The 18,425-nt window shown below is 38.4% G+C and overlaps 1 protein-coding gene and 1 non-coding gene across 3 annotated transcripts in view; one reads left to right on the top strand and one right to left on the bottom strand.

The window, feature by feature from the left end:
- LOC126471502 (F-box/LRR-repeat protein fbxl-1-like) overlaps positions 1-18,425 on the top strand; it is a 133,124-nt gene that overhangs the window by 23,754 nt on the left and 90,945 nt on the right. The gene's annotated exons all lie outside the window — the stretch shown is intronic.
- Positions 15,825-15,897, bottom strand: Trnaa-cgc (transfer RNA alanine (anticodon CGC)). The gene has a single exon. It is a non-coding gene; the product is annotated as a tRNA-Ala (tRNA).

The following is an 18,425-nucleotide window of genomic DNA, read 5'->3' as shown; positions in this document are numbered from 1 at the left end:
TTTTCCACATGCTTTATTGAGACTTTTTTAAAATCTGTGAGATACTCATCTCTTTGCTGGAGTCCAAAGGGGTTTACTTTGCTCTGATACTCTACTGTATCAACATCTGACTTTGCCATACTTATGAAGAATTCATTTAAACACTCCGATATTTGAGCTGGGCTTACAATAAGGCTATCATTTACTTTAATCCTAGATATTCCATTTCTATTAATTCTAACACGTAACTCTGATTTGACAACAGGCTGCACTACCTTTGTTTCACTTTAATGTTGTGAAATGAACTTATTGTTTGCCATTTGTTTGGCTGCTTTCACAACTTTTTCGAATGTAGCTTTATAATGTCATACATATTCAGTAAAATACCTGTTTTTATTATATCTCATTTCATTGCCTCTTCCTAACACTAGAAATTTTTATACCCAGAGTTATCCATTTAACTTTACCAGTGATTTTGTTACATGTGGTTCTAAGTGCGAACCATGGATGAAGGGTATCAGACGGATGCCATATTCCTTGACTTCCGGAAAGCGTTTGACTCGCTGCCCCACTGCAGACTCCTAACTAAAGAACGAGCATATTGGATTGGTTCCCAAATATGTGAGTGGCTCGAAGACTTCTTAAGTAATAAAACCCAGTACGTTGTCCTCGATGGTGAGTGTTCATCGGAGGTGAGGGTATCATCTGGAGTGCCCCAGGGAAGTGTGGTAGGTCCGCTGGTTGTTTTCTATCTACATAAATGATCTTTTGGATACGGTGCATAGCAATGCTGTGGTGTACGGGAAGGTGTCGTCGTTGAGTGACTGTAGGAGGATACAAGATGACTTGGACAGGATTTGTGATTGGTGTAAAGAATGGCAGCTAACTCTAAATATAGATACATGTAAATTAATGAAGATGAATAGGAAAAAGAATTCTGTAATGTTTGAATACTCCATTCGTAGTGTAGTGCTTGACACAGTCACATCGATTAAATATTTGGGCGTAACGTTGCAGAGCGATATGAAGTGGGACAAGCATGTAATGGCAGTTGTGGGGAAGGCGTATAGTCATCTTCGGTTCATTGGTAGAATTTTTTGAAGATATGGTTCATCTGTAAAGGAGACCGCTTATAAAACACTAATACGACCTATTCTTGAGTACTGCTCGAGCGTTTTGGATCCCTATCAGGTCAGATTGAGGGAGGACATAGAAGCAATTCAGAGGCGGGCTGCTAGATTTGTTACTGGTAGGTTTGATCATCACACGAGTGTTACGAAAATGCTTCAGGAACTCGGGTGGGAGTCTCTGGAGGAAAGGAGGCATTCTTTTCGTGAATCGCTACTGAGGAAATTTAGAGAACCAGCATTTGAGGCTGACTGCAGTAAAATTTTACTGCCACCAACTTACATTTCGCGGAAAGACCACAAAGTTAAGATAAGAGAGATTAGGGCTCGTACAGAGGCATATCGACAGTCATTTTTCCCTCGTTTTGTTTGGGACTGGAACAGTGAGAGAAGATGATAGTTGTGGTGCGAGGTACCCTCCACCATGCACCATATGGTGCATTGCAGAGTATGTATGTAGATGTAGATGTGGAAAAGTTTCATTAAACACCCCAAGAAAACTGCTTAAATATTTGTCAAAGTTACTACTACTTGAAATACAGTTGTCATAAAGCCATTCAACCTCTCTTAACTTATTTCTAAATACAATTAATTTTTTTCATTGGAGTTACTTTTCATAGAGCTTCTGTTACATGCAATTTCTTTGTTAATTTTTGGTAATTCTATGAATAATGCAGAGTGGTCAGAGTTCCTTAGATCTAAGCAAAATTTATGGACATCTTCAAATACACAGTTGGTTAGGATATTATCAATACAAATGGCTGACTGTGCATTTACCCTAGTGGCTTGCTTAAAGTTTACTTTGAAGCCAAAAGTTTTTACTGTCAGTGAATTTGGACACATCATTGCTTTCACCTAGGATATTATTGTTGAAGTCAGCAGCTGTTACAACCTTTTTTCTTTTTATTTTTTTAGATTTTCAAGGAGGCACTGAACCTTGGACAGAAAAGTTTCAATTGCAGCTTTCTCTGATACTCTGTAAATAGAAACTACTTTGATATTTAGGTCCCTTAACTCGATACAGCAGCTCTCAAATATACTGTCTTCATTCAAATGATTAAAATTATTTCTTATTGCATATTTTATTTCAGAATGTGTAAGTATGCAAGAGCTTCCACATAATTTCTCACATCTACAAAAGCTGTTTGCTACTTCAAAATTTTCGATTTTGTTAAGAATTTTGATATTGTCACATGTAAGCCAATGTTCATTGAGGCAAATAACTTTGATATTTTTATACTGCAAAAGAATAATTTGTAATTCGTCCATTTAATGACTTTTGTTTTGAAAGTCAGCACTTACACCATTTATATTCAAGTGCATTATGTAGGAACATTCTTTCTTATTTATGGTTTCAAGCAGTATTTTCTTTCTTGGGTATCATTTCGGTTTTGTCATTTTTGTTACCAAACACTGTTTCTCATCCCCATCATTCCTTATAAGTTTCCCCCTTTATTCAGAATTTTACAACTATCAGTGAACAATTTACTGTGAATTTTTGATCCTAATCTGTTAAAATGAAGACCATCTTTACCCAAGCATTTATTACTTAAGAACTTATTAGGATTTACATACACGGCTCCCATATCATTACAGCTTTCATTTATATCACTATTTATTCTCGCTATTTAACTATCACTCACAGATCTTCTGTAGACAATACCACTCACTACCATTCTAAACATCTTGTAGACGTATCTGTCAGATCAAATTAAATTTTTTGTTTTGTTTACAATTTCCTCTTCAGTGTTGCTTGTAAGGGAATTTGTACCTACGTGGATGAATATCCCCTTGTAATTCTTCCGAGATGCCTCTGCTGAACCATCCTTCGAGTTATATATGTTGTTAAAACGTTTCTTCAGTTGATGGGTCTTGAAACCTGGGCGAATGTCTATTGTGGAATTTGGCACTGCCACATTTTTGAGCAGAGAATTGCCCATAACAAGGAAATCACTGTTTTCGTTCTGTTTTACATTACTGAGGTGCTTTGAGTTCTTTTTTCTGCATGTTACACTTGCCCGTTTACATTAAATTGGAGTTTTTGTGATTTCTGTGCTAGTTTCTTCTGTAGGTGTTGCAGGTGCATTGTTTTGAACAGATGTAATAGTCCGCGTGTTTTTGAAGTTATTTTCGTCAATTGCCACAGCTATTTCACAAAAACATTTTCTTCCCCTTTCAGGTCCCAATTTTTTTTTGCTTCTGCACTGATAGTTCTGCTTTTAAAGTGTGAATGTTGTTCCGTAGGATTTTGATAATTTCTTCCTGTGAGCTCATGGGTTATTGGTAGAATAGTGGGGGAAGTGCAATCAGTCTAAAAAGGAGATCACTTACAAGTCACTTGTGTGACTGATTCTAGAATATTCCTCAAGGGTGTGGGACCCATACCAAATAGCACTAACAGAGGATATTGAATGAATAGAGAGAAGAACAGCATGACTGGTCACAGGTTTGTTTGGTCAGTGGCAGAGTGTCACAGAGATACTGAAAAAACTTAACGGACTCTCTAAGACAGGCGTAAATTATCCCGAGAAAGTCTACTAACAAAGTTCAAGAACTGGCTTTAAATGATTACTCTAGCAAGAGACTACAACCCCTTATGTATCGCTCACATAGGGATGGTGAAGATAAAATTAGACTAATTACTGCATGCACAGAGGCCCTCAAACAATCATTCTTCCCGCATTCCATATGTGAATGGAACAGGAAGAAACCCTAATAACTGGTACACTGGAATGTACCCTCTGCCATGAACCTCACGGTGTTTTGTGGAGTGTAGATGTAGAGGTAGAAGTCTCTTCACATTTATATAAACACAAAAACCTACATACGAGGGTAATCCCAAAAGTAAGGTCTCCTATTTTTTTTATAAGTACATAGACCTGTTTATTTCTACAATGGTTTACATCAGTTTACAGCTTGAACATTTAGCTATTTTTCAACATAATCACCATTTCTGACGATGCATTTTTGTAGATGCTGTGGCAGTTTTTGTATGCCCACATCATACCAGCTCACTGCCATGCTTTTCAGAAAATTATGAACCTCTTCTTACACCTCACCATTGGAGCTGAATCACTTTTCGGCCAAATGTTCTTTTAACCTAGGGAACAGTTGATAGTCACTGGCCGCCAAGTCAGGACCACAGGGTGGGTGGGTGATTATGTTCCATGAAACTGTTGCAGGAGAGCAAAGGTTTGCCGAGCAACGTGTGGGCGAGCATTGTCACGGAGAATGTGTACGCCCTTGCTTGACATTCCTCTTCTCTGGTTCTGAATTGCCCATTCAAGTTTTTTCAGAGTCTCACAGTACCTGTCAGTGCTAACTGTGGTCCCAGCTCTGACCACAAGGTGAAAGGAGAGGTTCATAACTTTCTGAACAGCACGGTGGCGAGCTGGTATGATGTGGGCATACAAAAACTGCCACAGCGTCTACAAAAATGCATTGACAGAAATGATGATTATGTCGAAAAATAGCTAAATGTTCAAGCTGTAAACTGATGTAAACGATTGTAGAAATAAACAGGTCTATGTACTTACAAAAAAAAAATAGGAGACCTTACTTTTGGGATTACCCTTGTACATTTGAATTTGCTCATTGTATTCAAGTTTGGTCTTCTGTATGACTTTTACCCATTCACCACACTTTCCTCCATTCCTTGATGCCTCAGAATGTCTTAACAACCTGTCCCTTCTTTTTGTCAGTTTGTCCCAATTAAATACAGTTAACTACTCTGACAAGGCTTTGACTTCCCTAAATTGTGCCCTGAAATGGGGTTCATTCTGTCTGACATTTTGCCTGCCACCCTCCCAATAATGGCTGAAAGCAAGGGGAAACTACAGCCATAATTTTTCCCGAGGGCATGCAGCTTTAGCTTTACTGTATGATTACATGATGATGGCGTCCTCTTGGGTAAAATATTCCGGAGGTAAAATAGTCCCCCATTCGGATCTCCGGGCGGGGACTACTCAAGAGGATGTCGTTATCAGGAGAAAGAAAACTGGCGTTCTACGGATCGGAGCGTGGAATGTCAGATCCCTTAATCGGGCAGGTAGGTTAGAAAATTTAAAAAGGGAAATGGATAGGTTGAAGTTAGATATAGTGGGAATTAGTGAAGTTCGGTGGCAGGAGGAACAAGACTTCTGGTCAGGTGACTACAGGGTTATAAACACAAAATCAAATAGGGGGAATGCAGGAGTAGGTTTAATAATAAATAGGAAAATAGGAATGCGGGTAAGCTACTACAAACAGCATAGTGAACGCATTATTGTGGCCAAGATAGATACGAAGCCCACACCTACTACAGTAGTACAAGTTTATATGCCAACTAGCTCTGCAGATGACGAAGAAATTGAAGAAATGTGTGATGAAATAAAAGAAATTATTCAGATTGTGAAGGGAGACGAAAATTTAATAGTCATGGGTGACTGGAATTCGAGTGTAGGAAAAGGGAGAGAAGGAAACACAGTAGGTGAATATGGATTGGGGGACAGAAATGAAAGAGGAAGCCGCCTGGTAGAATTTTGCACAGAGCACAACATAATCATAACTAACACTTGGTTTAAGAATCATGAAAGAAGGTTGTATACATGGAAGAACCCTGGAGATACTAAAAGGTATCAGATAGATTATATAATGGTAAGACAGAGATTTAGGAACCAGGTTTTAAATTGTAAGACATTTCCAGGGGCAGATGTGGACTCTGACCACAATCTATTGGTTATGACCTGTAGATTAAAACTGAAGAAACTGCAAAAAGGTGGGAATTTAAGGAGATGGGACATGGATAAACTGACTAAACCAGAGGTTGTACAGAGTTTCAGGGAGAGCATAAGGGAACAATTGACAGGAATGGGGGAAAGAAATACAGTAGAAGAAGAATGGGTAGCTTTGAGGGATGAAGTAGTGAATGCAGCAGAGCATCAAGTAGGTAAAAAGACGAAGGCTGGTAGAAATCCTTGGGTAACAGAAGAAATATTGAATTTAATTGATGAAAGGAGAAAATATAAAAATGCAGTAAGTGAAACAGGCAAAAAGGAATACAAACGTCTCAAAAATGAGATCGACAGGAAGTGCAAAATGGCTAAGCAGGGATGGCTAGAGCACAAATGTAAGGATGTAGAGGCCTATCTCACTAGGGGTAAGATAGATACCGCCTACAGGAAAATTAAAGAGACCTTTGGAGAAAAGAGAACCACTTGTGTGAATATCAAGAGCTCAGATGGAAACCCAGTTCTAAGCAAAGACGGGAAAGCAGAAAGGTGGAAGGAGTATATCGAGGGTCTATACAAGGGCGATGTACTTGAGGACAATATTATGGAAATGGAAGAGGATGTAGATGAAGATGAAATGGGAGATACGATACTGCGTGAAGAGTTTGACAGAGCACTGAAAGACCTGAGTCGAAACAAGGCCCCCGGAGTAGACAATATTCCATTGGAACTACTGACGACCGTGGGAGAGCCAGTCCTGACAAAACTCTACCATCTGGTGAGCAAGATGTATGAAACAGGCGAAATACCTTCAGACTTCAAGAAGAATATAATAATTCCAATCCCAAAGAAAGCAGGTGTTGACAGATGTGAAAATTACCGAACTATCAGCTTAATAAGTCACAGCTGCAAAATACTAACACGAATTCTTTACAGACGAATGGAAAAACTAGTAGAAGCCAACCTCGGGGAAGATCAGTTTGGATTCTGTAGAAACACTGGAACACGTGAGGCAATACTGACCTTACGACTTATCTTAGAAGAAAGATTAAGGAAAGGCAAACCTACGTTTCTAGCATTTGTAGACTTAGAGAAAGCTTTTGACAATGTTGACTGGAATACTCTCTTTCAAATTCTAAAGGTGGCAGGGGTAAAATACAGGGAGCGAAAGGCTATTTACAATTTGTACAGAAACCAGATGGCAGTTATAAGAGTCGAGGGACATGAAAGGGAAGCAGTGGTTGGGAAGGGAGTAAGACAGGGTTGTAGCCTCTCCCCGATGTTGTTCAATCTGTATATTGAGCAAGCAGTAAAGGAAACAAAAGAAAAATTCGGAGTAGGTATTAAAATTCATGGAGAAGAAATAAAAACTTTGAGGTTCGCCGATGACATTGTAATTCTGTCAGAGACAGCAAAGGACTTGGAAGAGCAGTTGAATGGAATGGACAGTGTCTTGAAAGGAGGATATAAGATGAACATCAACAAATCAAAACAAGGATAATGGAATGTAGTCTAATTAAGTCGGGTGATGCTGAGGGAATTAGATTAGGAAATGAGGCGCTTAAAGTAGTAAAGGAGTTTTGCTATTTGGGGAACAAAATAACTGATGATGGTCGAAGTAGAGAGGATATAAAATGTAGGCTGGCAATGGCAAGGAAAGCTTTTCTGAAGAAGAGAAATTTGTTAACATCCAGTATTGATTTAAGTGTCAGGAAGTCATTTCTGAAAGTATTCGTATGGAGTGTAGCCATGTATGGAAGTGAAACATGGACGATAAATAGTTTGGACAAGAAGAGAATAGAAGCTTTCGAAATGTGGTGCTACAGAAGAATGGTGAAGATTAGATGGGTAGATCACGTAACTAATGAGGAAGTATTGAATAGGATTGGGGAGAAGAGAAGTTTGTGGCACAACTTGACCAGAAGAAGGGATCGGTTGGTAGGACATGTTCTGAGGCATCAAGGGATCACCAATTTAGCATTGGAGGGCAGAGTGGAGGGTAAAAATCGTAGAGGGAGACCAAGAGATGAATACACTAAGCAGATTCAGAAGGATGTAGGTTGCAGTAGGTACTGGGAGATGAAAAAGCTTGCACAGGATAGAGTAGCATGGAGAGCTGCATCAAACCAGTCTCAGGACTGAAGACCACAACAACAACAACCCTCGCAATCTCTGCAATATCCTTTCAGACCTCATTCTCCTTCTGCACCTCTCTCCCTATGCTATTTCTCCTACCCCTGTGGTTGTCTTCACTGTAAGACTTGCACCCTCCTACCACCACCTGTACTAGCCCTGTAACTGGCAGAACATGTACAGTCAAAGAGAGAGCCACCTGTGAAATGACACACATCATGCACCAGCTGTTATTTAAACACTGTTCGGCCTTTTACATTGGCACAACTACCACCAAGTTATCAGTTAAGGTGAATACGCATAGGCAGAGGGTGCACACCGGCAACACGCACTATCCTGTTCCAGAGAGTGCTCTACAGCGTCGAAGTGGTGACCTCGGTGTGATTATCAGAGTGTATTTTTTTGTTATATTTTCAAAAACTGATTATTTTTGTTTATTAGTTTAAGTGTATTATCTGATGTACCCATTCCATTTTCATCATTCACCTGTAGAACCAGATTTCAAAAACTATTATCTTTGCCTCATCTATACTATTTATTATCCATGGAAGACTACTCTCCAAATGAATGCATAACAAAATGCTAGCTAACACATATACTTAGATTAGATGATAACATACTCACTTTTTCAGAGACACATTTCCTTCTTTTGGCAGTACTAATTTTATACCCTCTTTATTTCTGATGACTTAAATTACATTCCAGTCCGGATAGTAAATGTATCTACAACATATAGAAACTAATTTTTTTAGTCCAATTCCCTCCAGCATCACCTGACTTGATCAGATTGCACTTCATTACCTTTGTTTTATGTTGTAAGGATCAGTCCATATGAAAAGATCTAATGAGAGTTGCTTGACCATTTTTAAATATTTTGTTGTTTTTTTTTCATGTGATTAACCTTAATTTAAAAGTTCAAAACAGTTTTTTAAAAAGATTTACCTTGCACCCTTACTGAATGGCACCCATTTTTATTTGTGAGTGCACAACGGTTTTTCAATTTGGAGACACTAGCATTAATTTTAATATCTCTGCACTAGACTAAGTTACAACATTGCAACTGACATGAGTGTTTTTAGAAAAATGTCCTCTGCAACATCGTTTATTACCCAAAACACCCTAAATTAAAAAATAACCAGTCAAAATTACTTCCAAAGTTTGGTATTGAAAACTCAGAAAATCCACTTTTTAGACCCAAAAATAACAACCAAGGAGTGATTATCAGAGTGTATTTTTTTTCTCTAGTTAGATGTCATAAACTCCTAGCCTTAAATAGAGCAAGAACACTGACAAAGGTTTCCTTAAATTTTTATAAATTTTTGAAAATCATTATTTTTTTGTAAGGTTTGGAGCTATTTATCTCTGGTGAGACTGAATATAAAAATTTGTTTTGTTCACTTATTGTACACTTATATGATAGCAAAGTACTGTAAAAATTTCAACATTGATATTTGACTGTGAACAAAGATATGAATTTTTGAATACGATGAAATAGTTGATATTGTGTCCGTTTAAATGGTTTATTGTTCCATTGTAATAAAATTTAGTTGCCACAGTGGTAACACCGGTTCCCATCAGATCACCGAAGTTAAGTGCTGTCGGACCGAGCTAGCACTCGGACGAGTGACCTTTCGGTCTGCCGAATGCTCTCGGACCGAGCTAGCACTCGGACGAGTGACCTTTCGGTCTGCCGACAGCATTCGGCAGACCGAAAGGTCACTTGTCCGAGTGCTGTCGGCAAGTGGGGTGCACTCGGCCCTCGCGAAGCAAACTGAGGAGCTACTCGATTGAGAAGTAGTGGCTCCGGTCTCGGAAACTGACATTCGGCCAGGAGAGCGGTGTGCCGACCGCGTGCCCCTCCGTATCCGCATCTGATGACGTTGCCTGTGAGCTGAGGATGACACGGCTCGCGGTCAGTACCCTCGGGCCTCCGTGGCCTGTTCGGGGTGGAGTTTAGTTTAATATATTAAGTTAACACCGTCATCCTATATTTAGTTATTATTATTTATTTTAATAACAAAATATTCAACAATAGGAGCTTTTGCTTTGGTTCTATGTTAAAAAAAATTGCCCATTTACACCTAGGTTTATTCTCAAAAAAAGTAGCACATTATTACAAGTTCAAAATGATAAAAGTAAAATAATAAACATGAAAAATTTCCCTATTGTTGGTAAGTCTACTATTTTGTGCATGACAAGTGTGTACAGGGGCTTGGTAGCCAGAGTTACAAGTCTGTACTGCAGCCCAGTAGTCGGTGACATAAACTGTGTTCCCCCACTACATTTGCTGGGTATGGTGGTATTGTTTTAGCCGGTCTGTCCAGAAACCTCTGTTAGTATGGATCTACATACTTCATTGAGAGCATAGAATATTTTATGTACTTTTGTTTTTAGTGTAATTTGAAATCAACTAAAATAATTTTAAAATTTAATAATAAATAAATTTGAAAGCCTAATTGGAATGCAATAAAATGGATGAACAGTGCTCTAAGTTAAGTGTGTCACAAAACAGTGTATGGTTCAGTTTCAAAATATGTAAAATATGTTAGTGACTTTGACGAAGATAGACAAACTTTGTCTAAAATAACAAGTAGGGTCTTCTGTATCACCAGTTTCTGAGTATCTTAAGGGAAAATATGTTCTGACATACAATCACATTTCTGGAAAAAAAAATGCTCTGATCCATTCAAAGTTTATAAAAAGCCAGTTACTAAAGGTTCGAGGGAAATAAAATTTGAACATTTGTCCTTGCTAAGTGAGAGTAAAACAGCTACCCAAATGAAACTTAATGTAAATCCTGGAAATTCCCCATGCCCAAATTGTTATTCAAAAATATTTGTGATGAATCCAGGACCAAAACTGTGTAATATTGTAAATGACATTTTGGTTCCTAATGAAAAAGCTATTAGCAAATTGGATTTTGTTTTTCCTGATGTAGAAATATCTTGTGCCTCAAAAATAAGAAAACTGAGTTGCAGAAAAATAAAAGCAGCTATTGAAAGCAAGGTACAATGAATTTCAGACAATATTAGAAAAGACTTAGAGCCATGTTTATGTCATCAAAACGTCAGACTGGTGACTATGGGTGCAAAACCCAATGATGTTATCTACAAAAAGTTACTAGATTTAACAGGCTGTGACACTAACAATGATGACTGCATGATGATTTTGTATGATAAATGCTACAATAATGAAACTGCTCTCGAATTGTTTAGCGAATCTGAGGAGGAAATGCCCGACAGTGCTACCTTGAGACAGTGGGTCACAACTGCAGTGCTGAAATGCTTAAGTGATTAAATCTCAGGAAGAGTACTTTGAATCTTTAATTGATAACTTAGAGAATCACAAAGTCACCACTATGTTTCTAAATACCAAACTAAGTTTTTACTTTACGTTTGTGCTTCATGATGCAATACAAGGGTACCACTGGGTCAATGACCAGGTGACAGTGCATCCATTTGTTCTGTACTTTAAAAATGAGGACGAAATTTGCAGTTCATCAATTTGCATTCTAAGTAACTGCTTGGAGCACAGCACTTTGGTTTTCCATGTGTATGTAACAAATTACATAAAAGAAAAGTTGTCCAAGGCTGAGAAGCTCATACACTTTTGAGATAGAAGTGGTAGTCAATACAAGAACAAAAAGAATTTTCAAATCTTTGCAACCGCAAAGTAGATTTTGGGTTGGAGACCGAACATTGAAGTAGGAGGTACAACAAAATGTGAAGTGAGTAAATCCAGCATACAAAGAAAGACCACAGACAAATTTCTTACAGAAGAGGATATGTATGCCTTTTGCAAGCATAATATTAAAGATATCACCTATTTTCCCATCAAGAAAGAAGAGATAGTGCTTCATATAGAAACAACACTTCAAATCAGATCTGAAAACTGTATAGCAATTAAAGGAACAATGCAATTCCACTTTCACTAATGAAATATTAAATGGCTGGGTAACTGGAAGTCACCCGTTGGGATTTTTTGTGACCTATCAAAGGCTTTTGATTGTGTAAATCATGGAATACTTCTAGATAAGCTCAAGTACTGTGGTATGAATGGGACAGTGCTCAAATGGTTTAAATCATACCTAACTGGAAGAGTGCAGAAAGTTGAAATAAACAGTTCACATAATATGCAAAAAACTGGCGATTTCTCAAACTGGGGAACAATCAAGAATGGGGTGCCGCAAGGTTCGGTCTTGGGTCCTCTGCTGTTCCTAATATATATTAATGACTTGCCATTCTATATTCACGAAGATGCAAAGCTGGTACGTTTTGCCGGTGATACAAGTATAGCTATCACACCCAACAGACAAGAATTAACTGGTGAAATTGTAAATGATGTTTTTTAGAAAATCATTAAGTGGTTCTCTGCAAATGGGCTCTCATTAAACTTTGACAAAACACAGTATATACAGTTCCACACAGTAAATGGAATGACACCATTAATAAATATAGACTTCAATCAAAAATCGGTAGCTAAGGTGGAATATTCAAAATTTCTAGGTATATGCATTGATGAGGGGTTGAACTGGAAAAAACACACTGAGGATCTGCTGAAACGTTTGAGTTCAGCTACTTATGCTATTAGGGTCATTGCAAATTTTGGTGATATACATCTCAGTAAATTAGCTTAACGCGCCTGTTTTCATTCTCTGCTTTTGTATGACATCATATTCTGGGGTAACTCATCATTGAGTAAAAGAGCGTTCATTGCACAAAAGCGTGTAATCAGAATAATTGCTGGAGCTGATCCAAGATCATCCTGCAGACACTTATTTAAAGAGCTAGGGATCTTCACTATAGCCTCACAATACATATATTCACTTATGAAATTTGTTATTAATAATCCGAATGAATTCAAAAGTAATAGCAGTGTACATGGCTACAACACTAGGAGGAAGGATGATCTTCACTACTCAAGGTTAAATCTAACTTTGGCTCAGAAGGGGGCAAATTATGCTGCCACAAAAGTCTTTGGTCACTTACCTAATAGCATCAAAAGTCTGACAGATAGCCATATAGCATTTGAACGGAAATTAAAAGAATTTCTTAATGGCAACTCCTTCTACTCATTAGATGAATTTTTGGATATAGTAAGTGGGTCATTCTCCCCCCGCCCCCTCCCCCCCCCCCCCCCCCTAAAAAAAAATTAAAAATATTGAGTGTCATGTAATATTTTATGTAATGTCATATCTATGACACATTCCACATTATTACGAAGTGTCGTATTCACAATCTATGGAACAAGTACTAATCTAATCTAGATTCCTTGGAATTGCAGAATACTAAGTTCGATGTTACATAACATCAGATACCGAAATTTACCAGGATCATTGTGTCAGTAAAAGTACTTCTCTGTCTTTAACACTGAATGACACAGGAGCATGTGTGTGTGATAGACAATGGTGGCATGCAGAGGTTGAAAGTCATAAGTTTGGAAAATAATTATGTTTCTGTGCATTTTTACCACCCTGCTGGCCCAATAACACCATTCAAGAAATCGAATAGTGACAAAGTTTTTAAGGACTTCAGGAAGGCAGGAAGGCTGTGAGGGACACACGTGTATTCAGGGGATTCCTTGACGACACTGATCATTATTTAATCTGCAGTGAAATTGGGATTGCGAAGCCGAAAGTGCAGGAGTTCAGGTCCATATGTAGGAGGATAAGAGTGGACAAACTTCAGGATAAGGAAATCAGGCACAAGTACATAACAGCGATCTCAGAAAGGTACCAGTTAGTTGAATGTAGTCAATTACAGTCATTGGAAAAGGAATGGACAAGGTACAGGGACACAGTACTAGAAGCGGCTAAAGAATGTCTTGGAACAGTAGTGTGTAAAGGTAGGATGAAGCAAACAGCTTGGTGGAATGACACAGTCAAGGCAGCCTGTAAAAGGAAAAAGAAGGTGTATCAAAAATGGCTACATACTAGAACTCAGGTAGACAGAGAAAGTTATGTTGAAGAAAGAAACAAAGCCAAACAGATAATTGCAGCATCCAAGAAGAAATCTTGGGAAGACTTTGGAAACAGGTTGGAGACTTTGGGTCAAGCTGCTGGGAAACCATTCTGGAGTGTAATTAGCAGTCTTCGAAAGGGAGGTAAGAAGGAAATGACAAGTATTTTGGACAGGTCAGGAAAACTGCTTGTGAATCCTGTGGATTCCTTGGGCAGATGGAGGAAATATTTTGGAGAGTTGCTCAATGTAGGTGAAAATACAATCAGTAATGTTTCAGATTTCGATGTACAATGGGATAGGAATGATGATGGAAATAGGATCACATTTCAGGAAGTGGTGAAAATGGTCAATAGATTGCAGTGCAATAAAGCAGCTGGGGTGGATGAAATTAAGTCGGAACTCGTCAAATTCAGTGGAATGTCAGGTCTTAAATGGCTACACAGGATAATTGAAATGGCCTGGGAGTCGGGACAGGTTCCATCAGACTGGACAAAAGCAGTAATCACACCAATCTTTAAACATGGAAACAGAAAAGATTGTAACAACTACAGAGGTATCTCTTTAATCAGCATTGTGGGTAAAATCTTCTCAGGTATTGTTGAAAGGAAAGTGCGACTATTAGTTGAGGACCAATTGCATGGAAATCAGTGTGGGTTTAGGCCTCTTAGAGGTTGTCAGGACCAGATCTTTAGCTTACGGCAAATAATGGAGAAGTGTTATGAGTGGAACAGGGAATTGTATCTATGCTTTATAGATCTAGAAAAGGCATATGACCGGGTTCCTAGGAGGAAGTTATTGTCTGTTCTACGAGATTATGGAATAGGAGGCAAACTTTTGCAAGCAATTAAAGGTCTTTACATGGATAGTCAGGCAGCAGTTAGAGTTGACAGTAAATTGAGTTCACAGTTCAGAGTAGTTTCAGGGGTAAGACAAGGCTGCAACCTGTCTCCACTGTTGTTTGTATTATATATGGATCATATGTTGAAAACAATAGACTGCCTGGGTGAGATTAAGATGTGTGAACACAAAATAAGCAGTCTTGCATATGCGGATGACTTAGTTGTGATGGCAGATTCGATTGAAAGTTTGCAAAGTAATATTTCAGAGCTAGATCAGAAATGTAAGGACTATGGTATGAAGATTAGCATCTCCGAAACGAAAGTAATGTCAGTGGGAAAGAGATATAAACGGATTGAGTGCCAAATAGGAGGAACAAAGTTAGAACAGGTGGACAGTTTCAAGTACTTGGGATGCATATTCTCACAGGATGGCAACACAGTGAAAGAACTGGAAGTGAGGTGTAGCAAAGCTAATGCAGTGAGCGCTCAGCTTCGATCTACTCTCTTCTGCAAGAAGGAAGTCGGTACCGAGACTAAGTTATCTGTGCACCGTTCAATCTTTCGACCGACTTTGTTGTATGGGAGCGAAAGCTGGGTGGATTCAGGTTACCTTATCATAAGGTTGAGGTTACGAACAGGCTTAGATGGTGGGGTCATGTTACACGCATGGGAGAAGCAAGGTTACCCGAGAGACTCGTGGATTCAGCCGTAGAGGGTAGGAGGAGTCGGGGCAGACCGAGGAGAAGGTACCTGGATTCGGTTACGAATGATTTTGAAGTAATAGGCTTAACATCAGAAGAGGCACCAATGTTAGCACGGAATAGGGGATCATGGAGGAATTTTATAAAGGGGGCTATGCTCCAGACTGAACGCTGAAAGGCATAATCAGTCTTAAATGATGATGGTGGTGGTGGTGGTTAGTGTTTAACGTCCCGTCGACAACGAGGTCATTAGAGACGGAGCGCAAGCTCAGGTGAGGGAAGGATGGGGAAGGAAGTCGGCCGTGCCCTTTCAAAGGAACCATCCCGGCATTTGCCTGAAGCGATTTAGGGAAATCACGGAAAACCTAAATCAGGATGGCCGGAGACGGGATTGAACCGTCGTCCTCCCGAATGCGAGTCCAGTGTGCTAACCACTGCACCACCTCGCTCGGTTTAAATGATGATGATGATGATCATCATGATGATTTCAGTTCTTGAACTTGCCACAACAACTGGGAGGTCTTATTCTATATCCCTCAAGCTGTCTGAAGAAATAAGTGGTCTTAACAGAAACTACTAGGATTCAGAAGCACCACATCTTGAAAAATTACTGAACTCAACATTTGTATTATGTTGAAAAATTTTAAATAAATATTTTCAGTTAACGTACTTTAGAGTTTATGCATATAATTCAGTACCTTAACTTCAATTTGATTACGTCTAGCCAATATCACACATGAATTAGGCAACAGCCATAAGATCAATTGTAATGTGATGGGAATTATTTCCTCATTTTCAAAAATTCGTATCTATGTTCACAGTCAAATGTCAATGTTGAGTTTTTTACAGTACTTTGCTATCATATAGGTGCACAAAATGTGCAAAAATCAATCAGTCCCACCAAGGATAACTAGTCCCACACTTTACAAAAAATTAAGATTTTCAAATTTCAAATATTTATAAAAATTAAGGAAACATTTGTCAGTGTTCTTGTTCTGTATAAGGCTCTATATAAGGCTAGTAGTTTATGATGTCTAACTAGAAAAAAAATTGTTTCTTGGTTGTCATTTATGGGCCTAAAAAGTGGCTTTTCTAAATTTTCAATACCAAACTTTGGAGGTTATTTTGACTGGTTATTTTTGAATTTAGGATATTTTGGGTAATAAACAATGTTGTAGAGGAGACTTTTCTAAAAACAATCATGTCAGTTGCAGTGTTGTAACTTAACACAGTGCAATGATATTAAAATTAACCTAATGTCTCCAAATTGAAAAACCACCATGTGCTTACAAACAAAAATGGCTGCCATTCGGTAACGGTGCAAGGTAAAATTCGTTTTAAAAACTATTTTGAACTTTTCAATTACAGGGTAATCACCCATAAAAAATCAAAATATTTAAAAATGGTCAAGCAACTAACTTAATTTTTATTGGATCACTTCATTAGGACTGGCCCTAAAGTAAGCTGCCAATTTGTGCAACAATTTGAAATCGTATATAGGTATCTGACTGGATATGTTTTTGGATAGCACTCAATTCGAAGACTGCGTAATCTGCAAAAAGTCTGAGATTCTTGATGTAGCTGTTACTTCCTGGTCTCCAAATTGAAAAACCATCATGTGATTACAAATAAAAATGGCCACCATTCAGTATCAGTGCAAGGTAAATTTTTTTTAAAAACTATTATGAACTTCTCAATTACACCTGCATAGCATTAGTTCGTCCTTGTACTTCCCATGTTAATCTCCCAGACTTCATCAGTGATATTGTAATAATTACTTTAATTGTAAAATGTGATGTAGAACAGAAAACATTTTTTAAATTTTAAACTTTTCACACAATTTGCAACTGAAGATGCGATATATATTCCTATACTTTATGTACATTGATAACTTGTACTATTCAAATGTTTTTATCGTTGCTCATAAAAGATTAATATCAAATTCAGAAATGCATCTCCCTTCCAGTTCACCATTTTTATTGTCGATATAACAGTTCTTGAGAACATTGCACATCTCCAGGGCAGGATGGCGACCCACGAAATGCTTACTGCCATGTCCGAGCAGCTGTTTCCTCTCACTAAGTTGCTGCAACTGCAGTCCCATGCCGAAGATGCATGTCATCTCTCAGTATCCACTACACAATTTGCACCACACAAGGAAACAGCTACTAAGGTAGCAGAGTAATTCTGGAGTGCACATGGGATTTTTTTGGCTAGGCAGTAGTTTGAGGTGCTCTGACGGACACTCACCATTCAATAAGCATCGAGGGGAGTCAAACGGCGTTCAGAATAAAGACATTTTGCCTGTCAATTTTATGAGTAAACTGTCGAAGTCTTCGTAATAACGTACCTGAATGTACTGCCGTCCAGGAAAGTTCTCACTCTCAAATTATTCTTGGGCTGAGAGGTAGCTGAAACGTGAAGAGTAAAGTTAAGAGATATTTAGCTAGCTGTGGAGTGTATATTGGAAAGACAGATTAGAGGCCATAGGAGGGGAAGTATTCGTTGCAGTTGACAAAAATGTTGTCTCTGAGGTCGAAGTGGGTGTGACAAAGAAGTCACATATAACAGGTGTAGGTGAAACCAAGTTAATTGTTGGATGTTTTTACTGTCCACCCAATTCTGCTGTGACACTTCTAAGAGTCATTAGAAGAAAATGTACCTTCATGCATAAATACTCAGATCGTGTAGTACTAACTGAAGGTGATTTTAACCTACCGAGAATAGACTGGGATGTCTGTCGATTCATTGTGGGAATATACAGACATCCAGTCATGCGAAACACTTGTGAACATGTTTTCTGAAAATTGTCTCGAGCAGCTAGCTCGGCAGCCCGCATGCAGTGGAAATATCTTAGACCTTGTAGCAATAAACAGTCTTGACCTTATTGACAGAGACAGTACAGAAACAAGGATTAGCGATCGTGATGTCATTGTAGCAATTATGAGTACGAAAGTTATTAATTCAGTCAAGAAGG

Source organism: Schistocerca serialis, chromosome 3 (genome assembly GCF_023864345.2).
Source record: "Schistocerca serialis cubense isolate TAMUIC-IGC-003099 chromosome 3, iqSchSeri2.2, whole genome shotgun sequence".
NCBI lineage: Eukaryota > Metazoa > Arthropoda > Insecta > Orthoptera > Acrididae > Schistocerca > Schistocerca serialis.
The sequence above is the reverse complement of the archived record's forward strand: the minus strand, read 5'-3'. Positions and strand labels throughout refer to the sequence as shown.